The sequence below is a fragment of the Scophthalmus maximus genome, chromosome 9 (assembly GCF_022379125.1).
Source record: "Scophthalmus maximus strain ysfricsl-2021 chromosome 9, ASM2237912v1, whole genome shotgun sequence".
NCBI lineage: Eukaryota > Metazoa > Chordata > Actinopteri > Pleuronectiformes > Scophthalmidae > Scophthalmus > Scophthalmus maximus.
In genome coordinates, this window is record NC_061523.1 from 8,497,484 (window position 1) to 8,518,397 (window position 20,914).

Genomic DNA, 20,914 nt, shown 5'->3' on the forward strand with positions numbered 1-20,914 from the left:
TTTTTTTTTACCCCTACAGCTATTAATGTGTTTAACAGCTGCCATTAAATCTTGCACCATGTGTTATGGTCTCACTTCTTACTGTCTCATGTTTTACTGTCACATATTTAATTCATTCATATATTACATATTTAGTTTATACTGCTGTTTCCTCTACTGTGCGTGGGTGTTTGCAGCTGTTACGTGTGTGTTTTACTGTCACAGGCTAGTGTTAGGGACACATTTCAGAGATCTTATAGTGAGTGTTAGTGTTATTCTCAAGCTGTACGGAATGTAAATCTATGTAAAGTCCCAAAATGTCAGCTATATGGCAACACACATCCAGACACACACACACACGTTTCAATTTACATAATCAGACCATTCATCTTCTTCATCCATTGTATTCGTTCTCCAAGTTTATAACTAGCCTACTTTGTTAGCGGATGATTCAATGAATAAACAATAGGCCTATTTTTAATACCAGCATTCCAAATTCACACTCTTGCACCTACAAAGTTCAAACTTGGCAAGTCTGACCCAGAAATCCAGACACCTGAGGTGAGGAGTATTTGCAATTGGTACGGCAGCATTTGGGCGAGGAAATCTGCAGCATACCTGACCGTATGAGCTTTGGACCCATTGAATATGGGTGGGACAAGAGCCGTTTCCAACACCTGAGACGTCTGGGAGATGTATTATGTAGCTGCAGAATAGAAAGATATTTTGACCCTTGCAAAGCAAAAATAACAGTTGAGCAAAATTGAAACCGCTGGTCTGAGTAATACACGCCAACTACTGGAACCACACTTTAGCGTTCAGCTCTCATCACATCAACAATTTAAGTTTTATTTAATCAGTGTCCAAACGTTTTTACACAGAAAAGCATCAACAAGAGAAAAACATTTATAAACCCAGAGTTACATTATGATTAGTTTGAAACTCTGATGGGGAGAAAAGTCAGTTGAAGTGAACGAACATCATCAGGATCAGTGAGATCCTCCACGGCTCCAGCTCAAGAGACTCAAACATAAACAGAACAATGAGTGGATGAGGAAACGTCAAAGCAGCGCCCACAGTGTTTGATTGACAGCTGATCTCTATGCAAAGCATAAATGTCAATAACAATAACAACAACAACATCTACAAGCTTTGAGCAACAAACATGGAGATACAATAATTTAAGGTTTAAACACAGAATTGAACTCGCTTTAGTTAACCTAAGTTAACCTAGCTCCAGCGTACAGAGGCTGAGTGAACGTGGTCTGGACTCTGTGGAGGAGGGTCATGGTGTCAGAGACGCTGTAGAAGGACAAATTACCTGTGCTGTGATCCAGGTTCACTCCTACTCTGGAGCACTGAGGACCTGAGACTGGAGTGATGATAAAGTTGCGATAAAAAGTGATGAATGTAACTGTAAAAATGTAATGACCAAGATTTGTCATTAGATCCAAATCGGACTTCACGTGAGCTCCCTACATAAACTCCTTTTCTCCACTCCACCTCCCCGTAACAACGTCCAGTCACACTCTCTCTACTCAGGACCTGATGAAGTGAATCTGTCTGGGTGTCTACAATAAAACTGTTCTTCTCTCATAGATGTCACCTCTCTGTTTCCCTTGGATAATAAAAGACGTCCGTTTGCTGTGTTTGGATCCAGTGTGATTTCTTGTGAATATGTTAAGAATACGGCTCTGGTCTTGGGCTCTGGTTGTGACAGTACAACATCCATTTGAGTCACTCTGTGAGATGTTTGTCCATGTCTCAGTCAGAATGTCTTGTAGTTGACCTCTGACATCTGACACAGCTGCTGTCACAGCCTCAAAGTACCTGAGAGGACGGATGTTGATGCTGGATGAGTTTGTAGATTGACTGAGTGGTGAGAGTGAGGGGTAGTTTTTTCGAAACTGTTTGTGATCCTCTGTATGTGAGAGCTGCTTCCGTTCGGCGTCTTTCCTCTTCAGCTCAGCGATCTCCATCTCCAGCTTCTCCTGAAACTCGACTCACTTCGGTTTTCTGCTGGGATCTGATCTGCTGCTCCAGGGATCTGATCAGCTCGGTGAAGATTTCCTCACTGTCCTCCACTGATTTATCAGCAGAGCCATTGGCAGCCCCCACTTCCTGTTGAAGCAGCTTCACAACTTTATCTCTGTCCTGGAGTCTCTACTGGATTTGTTGTTGACTCAGCTCAAGCTCTCCCTGCCTCTCAGTCCTTTCTGCTGCAGCTGAGACTGTGTCGTAGCCTTTATGTTCATCCACAGAGCAGAGATAACAGATGCACTGCTGATCAGTGCGGCAGAACATCTTCATCACCTCATCGTGACAAGAGCAGATGTTCTCCTTGAGCTTCTTGGTGGCGTCCACCAGCTTCATTAACAGAGGTACATCATGATGAAGTTGGAGGTGTTTCCCACAATAAGATGCCAAACAAACCAAACAGGACTTGTCAGCATCAGTTTTTCAAAGGGAATAACTGAAAAAGCATAATATGTCTACTTTAAAACTTAGAAAGTGTTTTTTTTTGCAAGTAAAGTGTGACAAAGCCGACAATGCTAAACAAAGTAATCAGACTTCCACCAGAAAGTAAGATTCCAAAATATTGTATAGCAGTTTTTTTTTTTCAAAATGCATGATGTGTCCTTGAAACATAATTAACATACTTTTTTACTTCCACAGAAAACCTTTTCTACGTCATTTTGTATGTTAATATTTTCACCAACTGTGGGAAACAGACATCACACAGTAGAGCTGTTAGGCTTCTTGGATGATGCACTGTGCTGTTTTGTGTTTTGTTTCCATTTGGTCTGTGTTTACACATCTACACTTCTGACTTCATTCATTTCCAGCATGAATAATTAAAGTCAAACTTTAAATTCAAACTGCAAACAAAGAAAAGGAGAAATGTGAAGCAATCTGTGTGAACGAAGATGGAAAAACTCCCTCTCTTTGGGGTTGACTTGTTGCTTTTTACCACTTGAAATAACGGCAATGCTAAGGCTGTCATCATGTTCCCATTACAATGTGAGGACCAGAGTGGCACACGGGTACATTTGTGTTCCAAATGTGACATCCCGGGAACTGACTCAATTGCTGGACAAGCTTGTATCTCTGCTTTAGATTTGAATGTAGAAGAGCTCAGAACAAACTCTTACTCATAAATATCAAATGGCTGAACAGAAGGAACAAACATCACATTAGAGTCAGTTTTTATGCCTCTAATTTACTCTAAAATGTAAATTCAATATTTATTTGTTTTAGTCTCACAAAAAAACTATTTTTGCTGTGTCCGTGCTTTGAGATTCATTGCTTATGTCCCAAAAATAAACCCAAGACTAAATAATAAAATAAAAAAAAGTAGTAGCTTCAACTTGATAAAGCATGTTATTGGGATACGAGAAGCAGCAATGAAATGCTATTTTGCCATTTAGTACCAAGGGTTTCTGACTATAGCCCTGACCTATTTAAAAGCAATAATCACTGTAATTACAAATGTAGCCAACCTGGAAGTTAAAAGAGGGAGAAAAAGTTCAATATGAAGCTCTGGACATATCACACGGATGTCAGCTGTCAAAAAGCTGATTCAAGGCAATTCAGCGCACACTGATACTGCATGTCTGTCGTTTACAGACGGATTAATGAGAAGTGCGACAGTCTGCCAGGCTCTGTGATTAGTGTTTTGCTGGTCGATGATTGTGTCAAGTCATGTATAGTTGCAGTGAGAGACCTTGTGGCAGCTGTCAGTTAGACATAAGTCAGGTTTGACAGAAGGTGGAAAAAAACATATTTTCTAGATATTCTTTGAGTTTAGTCTGACTCACATACTCCTTTGAAAACTGTACCGAAGCAGATCCTTTGGTGATATTTCACCGTAGGCATTCTTTACATTTTCTTCCAAAGTATACTGTCTTATCCTATAGTCTGACATGATATTTGAACAAGTCGTAACTCCCACAACCATAGAAAATTATTACATTCTCTCGTTTCTGGTGGCACTGAATTTGTCTTTGAAGAAAAGACCCTGTATTTCAAACCTCTTTGTCACACACAGACAGTCCCTCTGCACTGCTGTTTTAATGCAGAATCAGTCAGTTCACAACAGTCCTCAGTGAAATCACTGCAGCGTAATTGCTCTGTTCTGTTTGTTACAGTAGTTGGCTCCCCTCGGCAAAGTCTTTATCGTCCCCACTAGCTGTGTGGCAGATTGCTCTGGCCTTAATTTATTATTCCAGCTAGCGGGGGCTAACTCCAACATATACGGATAAACTGGCATTTTTTCTGTACTCCGGAACTGCTGTGGCGGGACGACTGCTGGCCTGCATTTCTTTTGCTGTCTGGGCTTCCGCCTGCAAATTCTCAAATTGCTATGCATTCGCCCAACATGCTGCCTCTACCGCCTCATGCCCAGTGTATGGCTAATTGGCTGAAGCACATACTTCAGCTATCTATTGTTGTTGCTCCTCCTTTTTGTGGTCTGGCTTAAACATGCAAAGGATTGATTCAAGAGCCTGCTGTGTAGTTTCTTCCCAAATTGGTTCTCACAAATAGTTGCTTTTTCAGCAAGACTATAGCAGCCACTGATGTGTTCCCAGAATCCTCTCAAAAATGTCCAGATTTGACATTTCAGGATCTCAGGAAGTGTTAGTTTAGCATGGAAAGGTGATAATATTTGCTCCCTCAGTTTGAACTAGTTTGGAATGACTACCTCCAATGTGTACCCATGCACACCCCCTCCCACAAACTCTGGAGGTTTGGATTGGTGCTCTTTGTAACATTCAACCCTAAATCAGATCACCTAAGACACGTCAATGGGGTCAATTGCTTCCATCAGGACCAATGCTGTACGCAAAAAACAATTTGGATCTCACTGTTGCATTGTGATGATTTGCTGCTTCTACAACATTCTAAACTAAAGATGTTTGGGTCTTCAAATACTGGTCAGACAAAAAAAAGCACTTCCAAGAAATCATCTTTGGCTCTGAAAAATTGCGGAGGGATTTCTTTTTCACATTCATTTGTTTTGACATTTTTATAGATTAAATGATTAATCAATGAATCAACAATATAATCACAAGATCAGTTGTTAATGAACACAGTAATTAGTTGCAGCTCCAAATGAGTCAGAGATCAGCCACGTGATTTACCTCCTGCTGCTGCAGGGCTTCAGGCTATTCTGCTGATCAACAGTTTGCAGGGGAGAGGAAACATAATAATGCACCAATGCAGTGAGAAGTAATATTGCTAGCCAGCAAACATACATGCAGACAAAGCAGTAGATCATATTTAAATACCTATTTTGCAAATATGCGATGAAGAAAGAAGTCTGAACATTGTGTCCAATCATTTCATACAGCTCTTGAAAAGGTCTCCTTGTGGCTAGTACGGAGAGGAGGAATTATGAAAATGAATTTTAACTGATTGTACAATCTGAACTTATCGTTTGAGGGTCTTAAGCATGTCTGCCCAAACTGTACCACACCTTCAGTAAAGCCTCTGTATTGAGAAAAGACAGAAAAGCCTAGCATACTTCTAAAAGTCAATAGATATTTTGTCAGAGCTACTCCCAGCACACATTCCTAAAAGCTAAATCTTTCAAAAACCCACAGCAGAGAATAACTAAGAAAAGATGAATGTGAACAAAAAAAATTGATCGCAACACTTTTCATTATCTGCACCTCTCTAATTGGCCTTGCCTCCCACATACTCTTGCATACACATACACACAAACACACAAGCACAAACACACAAGCACACACACACACTTTCCAGGCCATCACAGTCGAGTGGTTTGGCAGAGCGACAGCAGCAGTGGTGGTGTTGAGCTGTCTGCTGTTCTCTGTGCACTCACCTTTCACCTCCTGCCATTTTAGCCTCAGTGATTCCATTAGTGCACCTGAATACAGATGCTGAGCTCGGTCCTCTGCTTTGCGCAAACCTGGCACATGGTGACTGCAGTGCAAACAAACCTAACAGACAAAGTCTAACAGGCAGAAAAGGGGAAACACAACACAAAATAAAAAAAAACAGATACAAGGCAGTATGACAGCCAGAGAGACGGCGCGCTGATGTTATTTGCCGCGTCTTCACATCGTTCGTTTAACATCTGCTGCACCTCCTGTCACTCTGCTTTTTCCCTCACTCCTCCACCTCTCGACTCCATTGCCTGGCTGTGTCCATTTTCATTCCCTTTTGTCTGCATCGTGGCACTTTTCCACCTGTCTTCCTCTAGCTGAAATGCAAGTCCCCCTCAGGACCATCGTGGTATTACAGTGGAACTGTGTGGACCAAGCATTACTTAATATACTCTCGTTATGGGAACCACTGAACCAAAGTATAAACCGCTGAGGATGTTTATAAGAGTCTGATTGAACTGCAGCAAAACAAGAGAACCATGTATTACATACTTAGAATAACTGTGCATGCTGCAGATTGGGGATGGAAATGAAAACAAATGCATTATTCAGATATAAAAAGATAATGGCTCTGAAAAAACATGAACAACATCCAAATCCTTGCAGTAATAACTGCCCCACCCCCATTACAGTGAGGTGCACAGACACTTCACTGAGCTTTTCCTTTTTCAGGGTAACAGGGCGAAAAGAACTCTACTTGTAGTCATGCAGGGTGACTTTTCCCAATTCAGATTAACCAAAGTAGTAAACACATTTGTAATGATCAACGACAACATAAAAACAGGTCAGTGGTTTTAATGATGTGGCTCATCAGTGTCTTTTGCCTTAGTCAAGCCTTCAAACCTCGGTGAATAGCTGAAAACTATAAGATAAACTATAAAATAAATCTAAAGTCAAATAACTGATGAACGAAGTCTTTCGAAACAGGTCACAGACATACACTGATCTGCCACAACATTAAAACCAGTTATGCTCTTTTTATGCTGTCCCTGATCGGTGTCGCTTACTTAGACATTCCTTGTGGTTCATCCTCAATAACCTTTCATCACTTTTTCAATGGATTTGTAGGGCAATGCAGGATAAGCTTGACTGATGTTGCAGAGTCGCTATTTTTACCTCAAGATCTGACACAGAAGCCTGGCACTTTGTGCAACTTGTCAGTAGATGGGAAACTGAGAAGCTGAAGTTGGGGACCATCTCAAAAGTGCATGTCAAAATTCCAATTGACAGTTTGGACTATTCTCATTTTTTTGGAAGTGCGGTTCAAACGCAAATAATTTTAAGTATTTAATACATTCAGGTACAAGTTTAAAACAGTGCTTATTATTTTGTAGAGTTATTTGTTAGGTTCCAACAGTGGATGTATGTATTATGTATGTATTATCTTTGCCCTCTTCCTCTCACTCACTTTCTATCTGTCTCTCCCTGGAAAAAAACGATTGGTATTCTCTCCGACCTCCTTACCAACAGCAAACATCACTCCCATCTAAGGCTCTTGTCTTTGATCAGGTCTTCAAAGAAGCATCTCATCAAAGTCTATCAGGTTAGATATAAACTGGGAGAGAAGAGAGAGGGGGTGGGGGTGCTGCTTATGCCTCTGGGTTACCGCACAAATGCATGCAGTAACGGGTCACTAATTACTAATTACTACCGTGGCAAACACACCGACACTGGAGCTGCTGTTAGACGGCGAAGAAGAGATGGTTTTGGGTTGAGATGCGAGGGAGATAGGTATCACAGAGCTCTTTAACTCCATCATTACCATACAGCAGGAGAATAAGAGTGATTTGGAGATGAAAGCAGTAAAGGGCAAAGAGCGGCCTTCACTGTTGAGCTGGGAAATATGTATTATTTTATTTAACATAAACTGGTTCTTCCCTGGTGGCATGACATCCAACATGCAAAATGCACTACATATCATAACACAAGATGCCAGATATGGAGATGTGTGTCAAGCGTGAGGAAGAAAAGAAGAACGTTTTTAGTTAGACAATAATGGAGGACAGAAGAGAGAAAAGATTTCCATAGATAAATGTCTGTATCACTAAGTGACATGCTTTCCGACTATGCGGACTTTAAAAGAGACAAATTCATATGTAATGTATCCATAGCAGCACATTGCATTACTCCCGTTCCGCAGTGCTGAAATATGAGTGCTATGTCACCTAAGGCTGCATAGTTAACCGTTTGCTTAATATAGGAGGGAGCTACACAGCAACAGGGATAAAACGAGAGGACTAAATGGCTCGATGGAAAGAGAGAGAAAGAGCGATAGAGGCTCCTGAGGAATAGTGCCATCTGCATGTGAATGAGTCTCACCCGGGGAGATCTCTTTTCAAGAAATTAATGATCTCAGGAAACCAGAACAGAGACTTTGTGCTCCGTGGAAGGAACGAAACTTCCGTCAAACGGGTCTCTCTCTCCTTTGCTCTTTGTACTGTAGATATTAAACGTCCCTGGGCCTCCTCTGGCAATCCTATTCACATCCGCTTGTTTAAATATCATTATTTCAGGTGGACCTGGAGGCATTCGGTGAAAGGGCCATAATCAGGGAACAAGAAAAAGGGATCATATTAGAAGGGGGAGTGAGTTTGTGAAAGGGAGCAGGTCAAAAAATATATAAATAAAATGGAAGAAAGAGCTGGTTGGTCTCAGTTTCATTGCGACCCAGCTGTGGATAGTGGCTGTGAGTTAAAGGAGCAAGAACAGGTTAGTAAAGGAAAATGGGCCAGTGGACAGGATGAAAATAATTGAAGCTGGGAATCTCAGCGGCACTGCTGCAGGACTGGGCGGGGGCGCGCTGAAAGTGGACTGCCTAAGGGCTGGGCAGGGATGGTGCCCCAGACCTATTTGGGATTGAAAAACAAGGATGGAGCAGAAAATCTCAGGTTGATAAAAAATCCAGGACTTCTCAAGAGGGCATTGGTGAGGGCAGGGACAATAGTGGGGACGGGCATGAAGGCAGGATCTCTGAAGGCCAATGGCAAAGGTGATACCTCCCTGGAGTAAGAAAAGGATTCTGACGGCGAGGGCGAGAATCCCTATTGAGGCAGACCAGGAGGGGTCAGTGGAGTTGGACAAGAGGCCAGTAGTACTGGTGATCAGGGACGGGAGTCAACCAGACCAGGAGCGATGACAACCAGGCCACTGGGAACAAGGACCATATGTTGGGCGGACCTCGAGCAGGACTCGTCTGAATCAAAGGCTAGGAACCAGGAACAGACGTCAGTTTAGCCACCAAGAGGGAACTAGGAGAATATGTCCGCTGTACAGTAGACTGAGAACCAGGGGCAGTAGACGGCAGATCTAAGGCAGTTCACAGTTTTATTAAACACAAAGAGGAACAAAGGTCAGACAGAATACAAAACCAGGGAGAGCAGTCCAAACAGGCAAACCCATCCAGTGGGGAGCAGGCGGAAATCCAAAATCCACAGAAACAGTAAAAATGTCCAGAAACAGGTAGATCAGGCAAAACATGAGGAACAAAGACTAAAACAACATTTTGGCATCTCAAGAGGTGAAACACAAGGCCACAACAGACACTTAAGTGTAGTCATTTCAAAATGAACACAAAACACAAACAGTCTAGGCCTGCAAAGTCACTCAAGGGGCAGCTCATGACAAGGCATGTACCTCTTGCTCTTAAAACTTAAAAAAAACCTTTGCTTTGCGGGGTGGTAGAGACAATTGTCCGCTGTTCCCTGGGTTGGTGGTTTGGTCCTTGGCCCCTACAACTTACTCAGGTCTTTGGTTTCTTGTAAATATCTTTATTACAAGAGTAGGTTTGAATGAATTGCTCCCAGTCTTGGCTAGCTGGCTAAGAGAGACACTCCCTGTCCGACAGTAGCTCTCACAGCTTAGCGCTCACATTTGGCTGTTTACAAAGTCTAATAAGTGTGTCTCTGAGACAGACCATGCAGCTGCAGAGGAGGAGATTGCATTTTAGCTCCATTGTGAGGCTTGTGGTCCCCTCATCAGATCTGACAGGCAGTATGACAAGTCCTATCTGCCAGCAAGCTGATAAGTGCAGCTCGAGCTGCGCTTAGGTCTGCCTCAATCCAATCACACGACAGTCCCCGTGAATAGTGTTTGCCCGCCGCATCCAGGCAGGACTATCCTGGCTCAGTCGCTAATACCGTAACACTCTAAGCCACGGGTGGAGAGCTAACCATGCTGAATTATAGTGTATTGAATTGGATATGCTGCACTGGCTTGACTCCTGCTAAAGTCGATTTGTGTTTAGTATTTGGTTAATCTAAGATTGTCTTCAGTACTGTACATGTAGCACTGACTGACAGCCTTATCTTGTATAGCAGCAGTATCTTGTGTTATTTTTTAATAAATGAAATACTTGATGTGAATAAGACACTTTACTTCTTTATATCATCTCCTCAAGTTGACTCCCTCACTTGTTTCAGTGCAATTACTCATAATCCACAAGAACCCTGTAGCATTGGATTCATTACTGGTGTCTCTTAAAAACATCCACTCTTTATAATATGTTCTGGTGTCATGGAACAACCTTGACTGAACGGCGCTTAGTGAAATGTCTCTGATCTAGAAACCTGGCTGCAGTTTTCCTGCACTTGTGCAGAGGTGATCCAAGCCATCCCTCTGACTCATTCATGCTAGACGGTTGATTCACTTGTTGTCTGCATACAGATATTTTCACTTTGATTCCAATGCATATAGCATACATGGCCATGGATGGAATAAAGATGCTGGGAGAGATTCAACACTTTGGTTACTCATTTTGTTTTTAAATGAAAAAGCCTCCATTTACTGCATATATTTGTTTCACACTCTGTGCCCGGTTTGTGTTTGTCTCTGAGTCTGCAAGTATGGTGCAATTCTGGCCCAGTAATCCTCAGTCAGTCATGCTGACAATAAGGCTTCATGCAGAATCAAGCCAACTCCAATTAACAAGGCCTGTTACTATCTTCTGTTGAAAGGAGCCACATACTGGGCTTTCATTTGGGACCAGAGATGTAATGTGCACTGACAAATGGTGTTTTCGATGTCCGCTCTGTTTTGAAGAGAAAGGGAGGTGACAGAAAAGAGAACTGGCAAAGTCCACTGTAGTTCTCACATTTCTTTCTTTTGCTCCAAATCTGCTCCCCACGCATTGTAGCTACATGTTCCAGACTATTGCTGGAGAATTGGTATTTTTTTAATTGACATTCATCGTAAAATCTGGTATTTTGGCAGCCTAAAGGATAATTTTCTGACAAAACCCCTTAAATGTTAGAACAGTGTAGAGAAATTAGTGGAAAAACCCCGAAGAACAAACTGACAATGCCATTGACTGTAAGGCAATGTTGAGACGTCGATGATACATTTTTGAGTCACTGGTCATCAAGCAGAAATACCTACATAGTGTGACACATGTAGGTTGTATTTTATACACAGTCACCTCTGTCAATCAGAGAATCCAGAACAGTCAAATTTATTCATACAATGATTTATAACTTATTAATAATTTACAGATGTGTTCACAATTACTTTTAATTTAAGTACGAGTCATCTGTATCAACAAATTATGTGTGTTAATATGACTACATAATGTGTACATTATGATTAATTGCTAATTAATGTTTTGCTGATTACTTTGTTTGTGATAAACACATCATTTAGTGGCTTCTTTTTTTAAATATATAAAGGTGTTTTGAGTTAGTATTTGATTTTTACCCAACACCCTTTGAATGTTAAGAAAAAAATATAAAAACTAATATTTTATCATTGTTTAAGATTAATATTCTCTCCTTGAAAATTATATGTATATACATGTACGAAAGTAAAGGGATAAAGGATCAACTGCAGCACGTGTAAAAGTATTGCTGACAAATGAGACTATTGCTACTAGCAAACAGTAGTTTGTAAATCGAGTCCAATATGCATTTTCTTTTCTTTTTTTTGTTAAAGCTTATGGTCAGTTGGAAGATAGTAACAGTGAAGGCGGTGGGTTTGTGCTCAGTGTGCTTTGGCAGCCAATCATTCATATGCCTCCTTGGAGTATAGCGGTTTAACACCAGGCCTGTTAAAATGCCCCAGCAGCTGTCAATCTGGCCGCTATCCTGGCCTTGTTAGAACGCAGATAGTGAGAAGGGGGAGGACTGCCGTGTCTGATACATAACATATCCCCTGTATGCTGACAAGTAGACACTGCGCGATGCATTGCAGTAGGAATAACCACACTCTAATGAGAAGCATGTATTCTACAGTACATCGCATGTGCCTTACTGTGAAGGCAGATTGACAAACAAGCAAAGTAGTCAATTGGTCATCAGGTTAAGTGTGGATAAATGAAGAAAGCCAAAGAGGGATTACTTAGCATTCATGTCAGGGAGGCTGAAACACAGGAGACTTGGAGGGCAATACTCTCGGCTCTTGGTGGGAGCTAGCTGCAGGCTCTCTAATAGAGTGGAGCCTATGGAAATCTCCCAGGTCAAAATGCCATTTGCATCAATCAAAGGCACACAGACCATGTCCCCCCTGGCAAGTCCACAGGTGGTACAAACTGGGAAAAAGCCTGGAAGTCAGAATTGCCGAACCAAGGACTCCCTACGAATTTTCCCTTTAATCCTTGGCGCGGCCAAGGTAACAGCAGTGTCCGTGCTTCAAGGGCAGGGTGGACACTCTTCTCACAGGGGTCAGGCTTCCTGCTGTCTGCCCCTCGGTGTCCACATGAAAAAAAGGCCATTTGGTGGGGAAGGGAAGCTTCATATTGTCTGCACAGCTGGCACACAGAAACCTTACTACGATGTCTCCACTGGAACCCAACTTCAGATCGGAGTTAAGGTTTAGGGTGTTCTTTATATGATAATGCTGCTTTGATTTGTTAATCACTATTTCCTCTTAATTCTATTCGACTTTCTTAGTTTGTGGGTCCCACTGAGAGATTAGCCAAATAAAACAGAAGAGATTAACTTTACAGTTGGCTATTGAAAGTGGAAATGCACTGGTCAACAGTGTCAGCAGAATAGTAATAATACAGCAGATCAATGCAGTGGCATCATCCAGTGCAAACATAAAACATACAATTACTTACGTTAGCCAATTGTGTTTACTATGTGACATTTGCTGTGTAATTGGTGTCATTGGATCTCCAGTGGAATTTGCATCTGGTGGTGATGTTGAATGTTGCCGTTGCTCTTAAAAATCATTTTTACACCATCTTGAAGTTCATTCTGTAGACATTGGCAGAGAGGGGATTCATGTGTGGGTGAAGTGCAATGGCACTACTCAATCCAGCTCTACAAGGAATGACCTTTTACCATTAATATTACGATTACTTGTGCTTCTACAGCACAAGTCACCGACATGCTCTTGTGTCCCTGTGGCTTGAAATTCGACACGTGTAAAGCACCACAGGAATACTAAAGAGTATCCAGCAGTTGTTCCTGACAATTTGCAGCATCATCATTCTCCACATGAAGGCATGAAGTATATCTACCAAAACAATCCAACTAGAGGCTCAGTTGGCCTTTTGAATGTTAACTAATAACAGGTTCAAATCACACTTCACAACAATGCACTGTACATCAGACAGTAGTTCTGGACAACTGCATCTTTAGGCACAACGTATCCTCTAATCACAACTAGATCAAGAGGGAAGCCCTGTCAGTCCAATTATTAAATCATAAATCTGAGGTGGTGTCATATCAACAATCTCTGGACTGGATGCTATCGGCGTCTGCCACATACGTTTAAAATCTTCACTCCAGCTGAATGTGACATAATATGTGCTGTAAAGTGCTTTGAGTGGTCGCTAAGACTAGAAAAGCTCTATACAAATACACATGACTTTTTCAATCGTTTTGGTTTATAGACCTGAGGACAAATCAAATTATATCTTTTGTCTCGAGAGTAACTTTTCATAAAAACATGTCCCTCAAGACTTTTGTGAAAGAAGGCTTAATGACATATTTTACTGTATGTGTTGTGTTGCCCTAGAACAAACTCTAGTCTATATTTAGATATTTATATTTGCATATCCTTATTTTGTAGCATTTTCCATTCATTTTTGAGCAAATGTTCATTCTACTTCCATATTAACAATATGTTTTGTACTTTGGTTGTTGTTTGATTTTGTAAGATACAATGTGCAGCTAATTGTCTTTTTACAGTACAAACATCTAAATCTAGGACATAGTGTATCTCAGATCTCATCTAATGTATTTTTTTCTTCCATTCCACTACTGTACATGGTAATATGATTAGAACCTATTCTAATGTGCTATTTTGGCATGGCTCTTATTGGACATTTATCAAGAGTGCGCATGTTATTCGTGTGTAATGGAGTTGTGTGTGCACACCCCTAAGGGGCATTCACGTAAGCCTGAAAACTAAAAAAAAATCATTCTCTCATTTATTTCTCACCAGAAAACCGGGTGTAATGCTAGACTTGTGCTTCAAGATCAAGGAAATAACAAATTCTTTGATAAAATATTAATATTGACAACGCAAAGCATGCTAACTAGCCGTATATTTCCGATTCTTATTATGAAACAACTATCAGGCCAAAACCAGCAATCCAACTAATTTGATGTGTTTTCAACGAAAGACATGGACACAAGAGACACAGAAGTTAAGTATTATTTGACTGAAATTCAAAGTTAACTAATATCTTTTCATCAAATATACAGTAAATGGGTGTCTAGAGAAAGGGCCTATCATTGTTAATCAAAGGTATAGGAATGACATGCGGAGAGGCAATCTGAGGTTATTCTGTAAATAATGTCATCCCACATTACATTTACCGGCAAGCATGTCTATTTTATATTGGTTGTATTTCAAAGTTGTTATCCAAGCCCTGTAAAAAATCAAGCTGTTTTCCCCCCTGTTATGAATCACATAAATTCAAAACATCATCTCACTGAAACTAAATAATTAAAATTAGAGTTTAAAGGTGGGTCACAACATCATTGTTGTTGTAGAAGATTGGTTTTTACAGTCAAGGATGCATTTTGCTCTGGGAAATTTGCTGCTTAGAAATTAAAGTCTGTCTACAGTAAAGGGAGTGAAAAGCTTGGTCCTCAACAGAGGGTCTCCACACTGACACTGTTGTATTTGGTATTTGAAAAGAAAATTGCCATTTCCCTCTGCAACCCCCGGTACTTTGTTTCAGTCCTCCCTTCACAACTCTATGCAGTGATTAAGTAAAAGCAATCAGATCCTCCTCAGTGCTGAGACATCACAGCCAAATCAATAAAAATGATAAACTCTTAATGAATGCCACTCTTCATCCCCTCTAATTCCGCCACTCCTGCCAGTGTAAAAAGCCTCTCTGCACAATAACACCATTTAATATTTATTCACACCCTGTGAAAATCAATAAATAGATTTTAAATAGAGCTGGTAGACACCAGTTTGCCCTTTATCGCTTCTTTTAATGAAGGCTTTAGTCCCTTTGGAGATGGGAGGGGATTTTTTAAAATGGAATTAAATGCACTTCAAGCATTTCGAAAGACTGGACTGTACTAGCGCGTGTGTATTTGTACGAGTGTGTTGCCAAGTGAATACATGCATGCAGCTTCGGCTGCTACATGGAGTCGAAGAAAAAGTCTGAATCAGGGCTTTCAGTAATCAGTGTCACATTGTCAGGGAGGCTGCCTTTGACTAATGAGAGGTGCTGACAGCCGGGCTGCATACTCCCTTGGCTCTGCTGAGTGGGACGGATCTGTTTCAGGGCCTTTGTCAGGTTCATTCTCCCTCTGCTCCCCTCTCCCCCTCCCCTCTGCCTCTCTCTGTTTCCTCTCTTCTTTTCTCTCCAAGTGTCACAGAGAGCAATGACTAGTGGTCAGCCCCAAGGACACCTCCTGGCATTCCGCATGGTGACAAATTGACCATGGGGGACAAGGTGCCTCAAAATTGCCTCCGAGATGAAGAGGTTTTGAATGTTCGATTTCCCCCCCAGGACTGGAAACTGCGGATCTTGTCAGAATGGCAGAGGCCTGGGAAAAGAGGGGGTTGTCACAAGATTACAAAAAGGGGCCAAATAGGAAGGGATAGGTATGCAGGGCCAATATCATAGCTGAGTGGGTCAGGGATTGATAGAAAAGTAAAAAGGCCGTATTGAACAGCTGAGCTGGCATGGTCACCCATTCGGCATGTTGTGTATCAAAGGCCACAGGAGGAATCCTTCCATGAGATTGTGTGTAGCTCAGCTAAAATGCAGTACAGATGACCTCTGTGGGGCGTGACTTAGTTTTTACAATCACTGCCCAGCGTGGGAGCAAAGCAATTCCTAAACACAAATATTTTTTCTGAGAATCTCACATCACTTATGGAAAGTGTACAGATTGAATCTGACCTTGGCAGTCAAATTTATTTGAAGACAAATAACTGTCACCCCGTAAAAGGGATTTTCTGTCCCTCAGTCCCGGAGACCGCATGAGTTTCAAATCTGTGAGTGTACGATAGCAGAAAGATTGAACAGTGTCATCGAAGAGATTGAATTTTAGAGGGGTCGGGTCAGATCAATAGTGCAGGTATTAACTGATCATTCTTGTTTACAGTCTAGTGGAACCCATCTAGGTGTTCTTGAAGCACACAGGGGATCGATGGAAATAAAGTTAGACTGTCTTAAACATTTCTGGACTCCGCACCTGGAGATGTCACTCTCTGAGGTAATTTGTCCGGGTATCATGTAGCTCACTTTTCAGGGTGTATTACCTGCTAGGAGGGCCTGTCCCTGTTGCAAAATGCAACACATTTGTCAAGTCGGCTCCCAGTGCTAACCTGCTACAAACACATTTGCCATCCATCCGTCGTGATTCCAACTTTAAAGCAGCCTTGACACCAATCAACACCAATCGAAATGCCAAAGGCAACGATGACAACACGCACAGGTGGACTGTCAAGTGGTGTGTCTTCGCATTATGGGACTTTTCTCGCTCCAGTTGCCTTAGCAGGCTGTCTTCAGTCAGGCCTACCTTTGAGCTAATCAGGCCGTCTCAGTTCCTCAGACGCCCCCCCCTGGGACAGCACAGCCACCAGCACACTTAATTGGTTCATTTGTTCCGTCATGTTTTGCTGAGCAGAGACAGAGCAGAGACAGAGGGAGGAAATGCTGCAGTGGAACCATTGTCTCCACGCTCGTCTCCAAGGATAAGAGAAAGTGACACATGAATGCTCTTCCCAGATAGATAAATAAAAGAATGGAAGTTAGATAAAGTGTCTAATGAAAGGATGAATGCAACTCGTTTGCCAGCCGCAGAGCGAAGGTCCAATTTGATTTGGTGTATGTCCATCGACTGAGTTAAGTTCTACATGCAGGAGAGATAGTAAAGTGACATTCTTTAGCTTTGTCTGTCACTTTCTTTGCCTCTTTTATGCACAACTACAAATACAAATGCACATACAGGCACACATGCTGTAAAACCAGTGATTTACAAATGCTTCAGTTCCAATGTGGGTACAAAATGAAAATTCGGACTTAATTGGATTAAATAAATATGTCGACATATTGAGTCAGAATTTTGAGTCAGCTTTACCCACGTCATCTCCTTAGCAGAGGAATCTCAATATGCTACAGGTGAATAATAAACACCAACAAAGATGGTAGCATTTCTGATGAGACGTATGCTCAAGTGATCATTTTTCCTATAAGTTTGTTTTTGAATCGTTGTTTAATGCTGTAAAAACGACAGCTGAGACTGACCCGTGATTCCTTGAGCGTTTTCCTAGATCCTCGATAGCACGACTCTGGCTCCAGGGGCAAGATGGCAGCTCCTGTTTCCGGGATGTCTCGGCTTCCCTTTTGAACAGTGGGAGGAAAAGTAGACACGTCAGCTCACAGCCTTTGGTTTCCCTGGCCATTATACAGACTTCTTTTTTGTCCTATAGTTTTATGTTGACCCCTAGCATTGTTTATCACACACTTGCACACATAAGCATATGATGCTGATTTATATTTATATTTCTGACCAAGGTTGTGACACATATGAGCCAGTGACTGCAACATAGCACGGTCACATGGAGAGCTTAGCTGACACAGTGCCTCTGCGTGTGCTCCCTGAGCTTATCACTTCCATCTGATGAATGGGGTAGATGGGATTGGGAGGCAGGCATGAGGAGAGAAAGGGCCAGCCGAGGCACCATGCAGCTTAATTCTCCCATGCCTGCTTCCAAGATTATCTGCCGCGATTTTCCAACGTAAAGCTAGATAAATAAAACCCAGTACCATGCCGATTGAATAACAATGAAAAAACATAAAGGTTTCTGGGTGTCTCAGAGTAATTTATTCACCATTTACTGGAATACCTGGAGCGAGAACAATTCGGTGGAATTGAAGGATGAAAAAGAAATAGAACATTATGTTGTGGTTGACGGGTATAAAATTACATCTGCCATTAACTCTAAGGATAATACTACCATAGTAATCAAATGATGCCTCATCAATATTAAATATGATTATGCGGTAGGAGGAAAAACAATGGCACCTGATTAGTGCTGGTGTGGGGCATGATACTGTAGAGCACAGTTTATCATTTTATTTGATAAGTAAACTGGGATTTGTTTTTGCTGAAAACAACATCAGATCTCAGAGCTGAATGCCAGTGGTTCACATCAGTACTTCTGAGGCATTTGTAATGATGGTAAATGTGTGGCCACGTACACGTGATGTTGATGACTCTATACCCTGTAAATCGAGTGCTATTAAGAGGTTGATCCACAGCAATCTACAGGCCTTTCACATAAAACACCTTACATTTTTGCTTAACATTCAGACCTCAGCAATCAGACAGAAGGTTCTTAACCGAGATTACCTCGGGATCAACCTGTCACCCGCACTATTCTGCCTCTCTTTCTTGATCTCGGATAGTAATGGGGTTCATTTGAGGAAAAACTGCAGCATAAGGGCCAGAATCTGAGAGGAGAAACCGCTTCACCGCCTGTATCGTCCCACGTTGTCTCCTCTTATTCCAATTTGTACGAAACGGAATCCGAGCCCGAATATTAGTACTGTCAGCGAGATGACACACTGCACAGCGCGGGGCTGCAGAGTATGATTATAGCTAACACTCACACACAGTGACAGATGGATCAGTACTAACCAGCAGACACCATGAAACTGAACCTCGTGGAGCTGAGTGGAGGAGCAAGTGCAGTGAAAAGGACACCTCCACCACTACTCATAGAGAAAAGCGCTGTCAGCCAACTCCTTAATGACCACTTACAGCAGAGGGATGGGCAGTGTCCAGCTCGCACTCTCCCACCTCCAGCGGGAGTAATATGAAGATAGAGCCGGCCTTGGCCTGTTGCCCTGCCGTCACAGTCTCCGAGTCCGCTTCGCAGGTCCAGAGTCTGGCCAGAAGGAATGGTGAGGGCTGGGCCTGATGTCTGGAGGCTGGGCAGGGTTCTGGAGCAGCACTGAGTTATACTCCTGAGGAGCCCTGCTTAATGGAGGTAGGTCGCTTGGACATCTGTTTTCTGGTGAGCAGAAGACACGGAGAGAGAGAGAGAGAGAGAGAGAGAGAGAGAGAGAGATTAGTATGAAAACTCAGAGAGGTTCAAATGTTTTTTTGCACATAAGCAAAAAGCACGCTGCATACATGCGTGCATACAGCATTATTGCTTGCACATCTTTCCTTTTTTTTTACAAACACTTTGGGACACACACTACTTCATGCAAACAAAGGTCACCGAGTGCACGGCCAGTCATTGTGCAACGTCCCACCTTTAGCATCTTGCAACCCATCTGCGTCACGCTGACAGACCATATCTCTCTCCGTGCCCTCACTAAAACAAGGAGAATGTCACAGCCCTCCCATTACTCTCACAAAGATGAATGCTGCAGCAGCAACATCACGCGGGCTGCAGCTCAATGACTTTGCTAACCTTTTGCACGGAACCAGGCCTGCAGCCAGTCAACACAATGCTTTATCGTGGGCAAATATTGTTGAGCAGATAACTGGGGCCCTCATAACCTGTTTGTACACATACCCCAAGGGCTGTTCACTCTGTCAGAAACACTCCAGATTTATGCACTGCAGCCTCTACACAAAGTTCTTTTTTCTTGTTTTGTTTTCTATTTCCATGATGAGCCAAAGATGGCGGTGTGACAGGAGTTCTCTTTTTGTAATGCACCAGCCTGCCATAGTTGTTTTTTTTTTTGTGCAAGTGAGGATACACGTTGCTTCCCTAACAGGAGTTAGTCAAGAAAAAAAAGGCAAATCTAAAAGGATTTCCAGTCAAAGAAAGGAGGCGTCGTGATCCATAATAGTGATTCGAGTCCATGAGGGAGCGTTGTTGCAGCGGCGCTGACACTGAACTCGCACACGAACACGAACGTATACTGTACATGACACATATAGTTTGACAGATAGTCAGGGACTCTGCAGTCGGGGGGGAAAGCAGACAAGAGGGAGATGAAACCCGCAAAAAATCCCACTGGAAAAGAGTGTTCGATAGATTTATGACAGCAGTTTGAGGCTTGAATCAAAACAGGAGCGCATACATATTTCTGTCTAAAGTGACAACTGGCATTCAGGCTGGATGCATGGCCTGCACATACGGGAATAACAGTCTTGGAATCTGTTTATCTACTGTAGAAAGGAAGAGCATATGATGTCGAGTCACTATTTGATCAATGGAATCAGAATACATGTGATTATGTAGCGTAAAGGGGAAGTCATATAATTGGTCTTTATAACTGCATCAGCTCTGTTTGCGTTTACAGTTTTGAATTGCATAATGCATGCGAAAATAATAGCCATGGAATTATATCACATTTAGGAGTTTAAGCCCTCACTGATGCCTCGCTGCGTTTCCCCACTGTGACAAAGCGAGGCGAGGAGGAAACAGACCCCTGTTTCTTTATGATAAAGAGGCTGAATGCAAAGAAAAGCTGTTAAATTTGACTTTTATTTCGCCGTATGGAGCAGCCATCCCCTCTTGGTCTCCAAGGAATGCACACCAGGTGTTATCACCAGTCTGCCAGCCCAGCAAGGACAGAGGATGGGGCTCATCCATCCCCTGCCTTGAGACCCTATCTCTGGACAAAGCCAGACAGACTTGGCCTT

General features: G+C 42.2%; 1 long non-coding RNA gene and 1 pseudogene across 2 annotated transcripts in view; both read right to left on the reverse strand.

The window, feature by feature from the left end:
- Positions 1–819: 819 nt before the first annotated feature.
- On the reverse strand, positions 820–2,433 carry LOC118319914 (annotated as a pseudogene).
- Positions 2,434–4,990: 2,557 nt separating this feature from the next.
- LOC118319915 overlaps positions 4,991–20,914 on the reverse strand; it is a 34,723-nt gene continuing 18,799 nt past the window's right edge. The window contains exons 3-5 of one of the 2 annotated variants that reach the window (XR_004796169.2): positions 19,070–19,322; positions 17,551–17,646; positions 4,991–6,251 (exon numbers count right to left, since the gene is read on the reverse strand). This is a non-coding gene — a long non-coding RNA (uncharacterized LOC118319915). Of the gene's footprint in view, positions 6,252–7,296; positions 7,350–17,550; positions 17,647–19,069; positions 19,323–20,914 lie in introns of those variants that run through there. The other variant, XR_007031493.1, reaches the window with a different exon arrangement.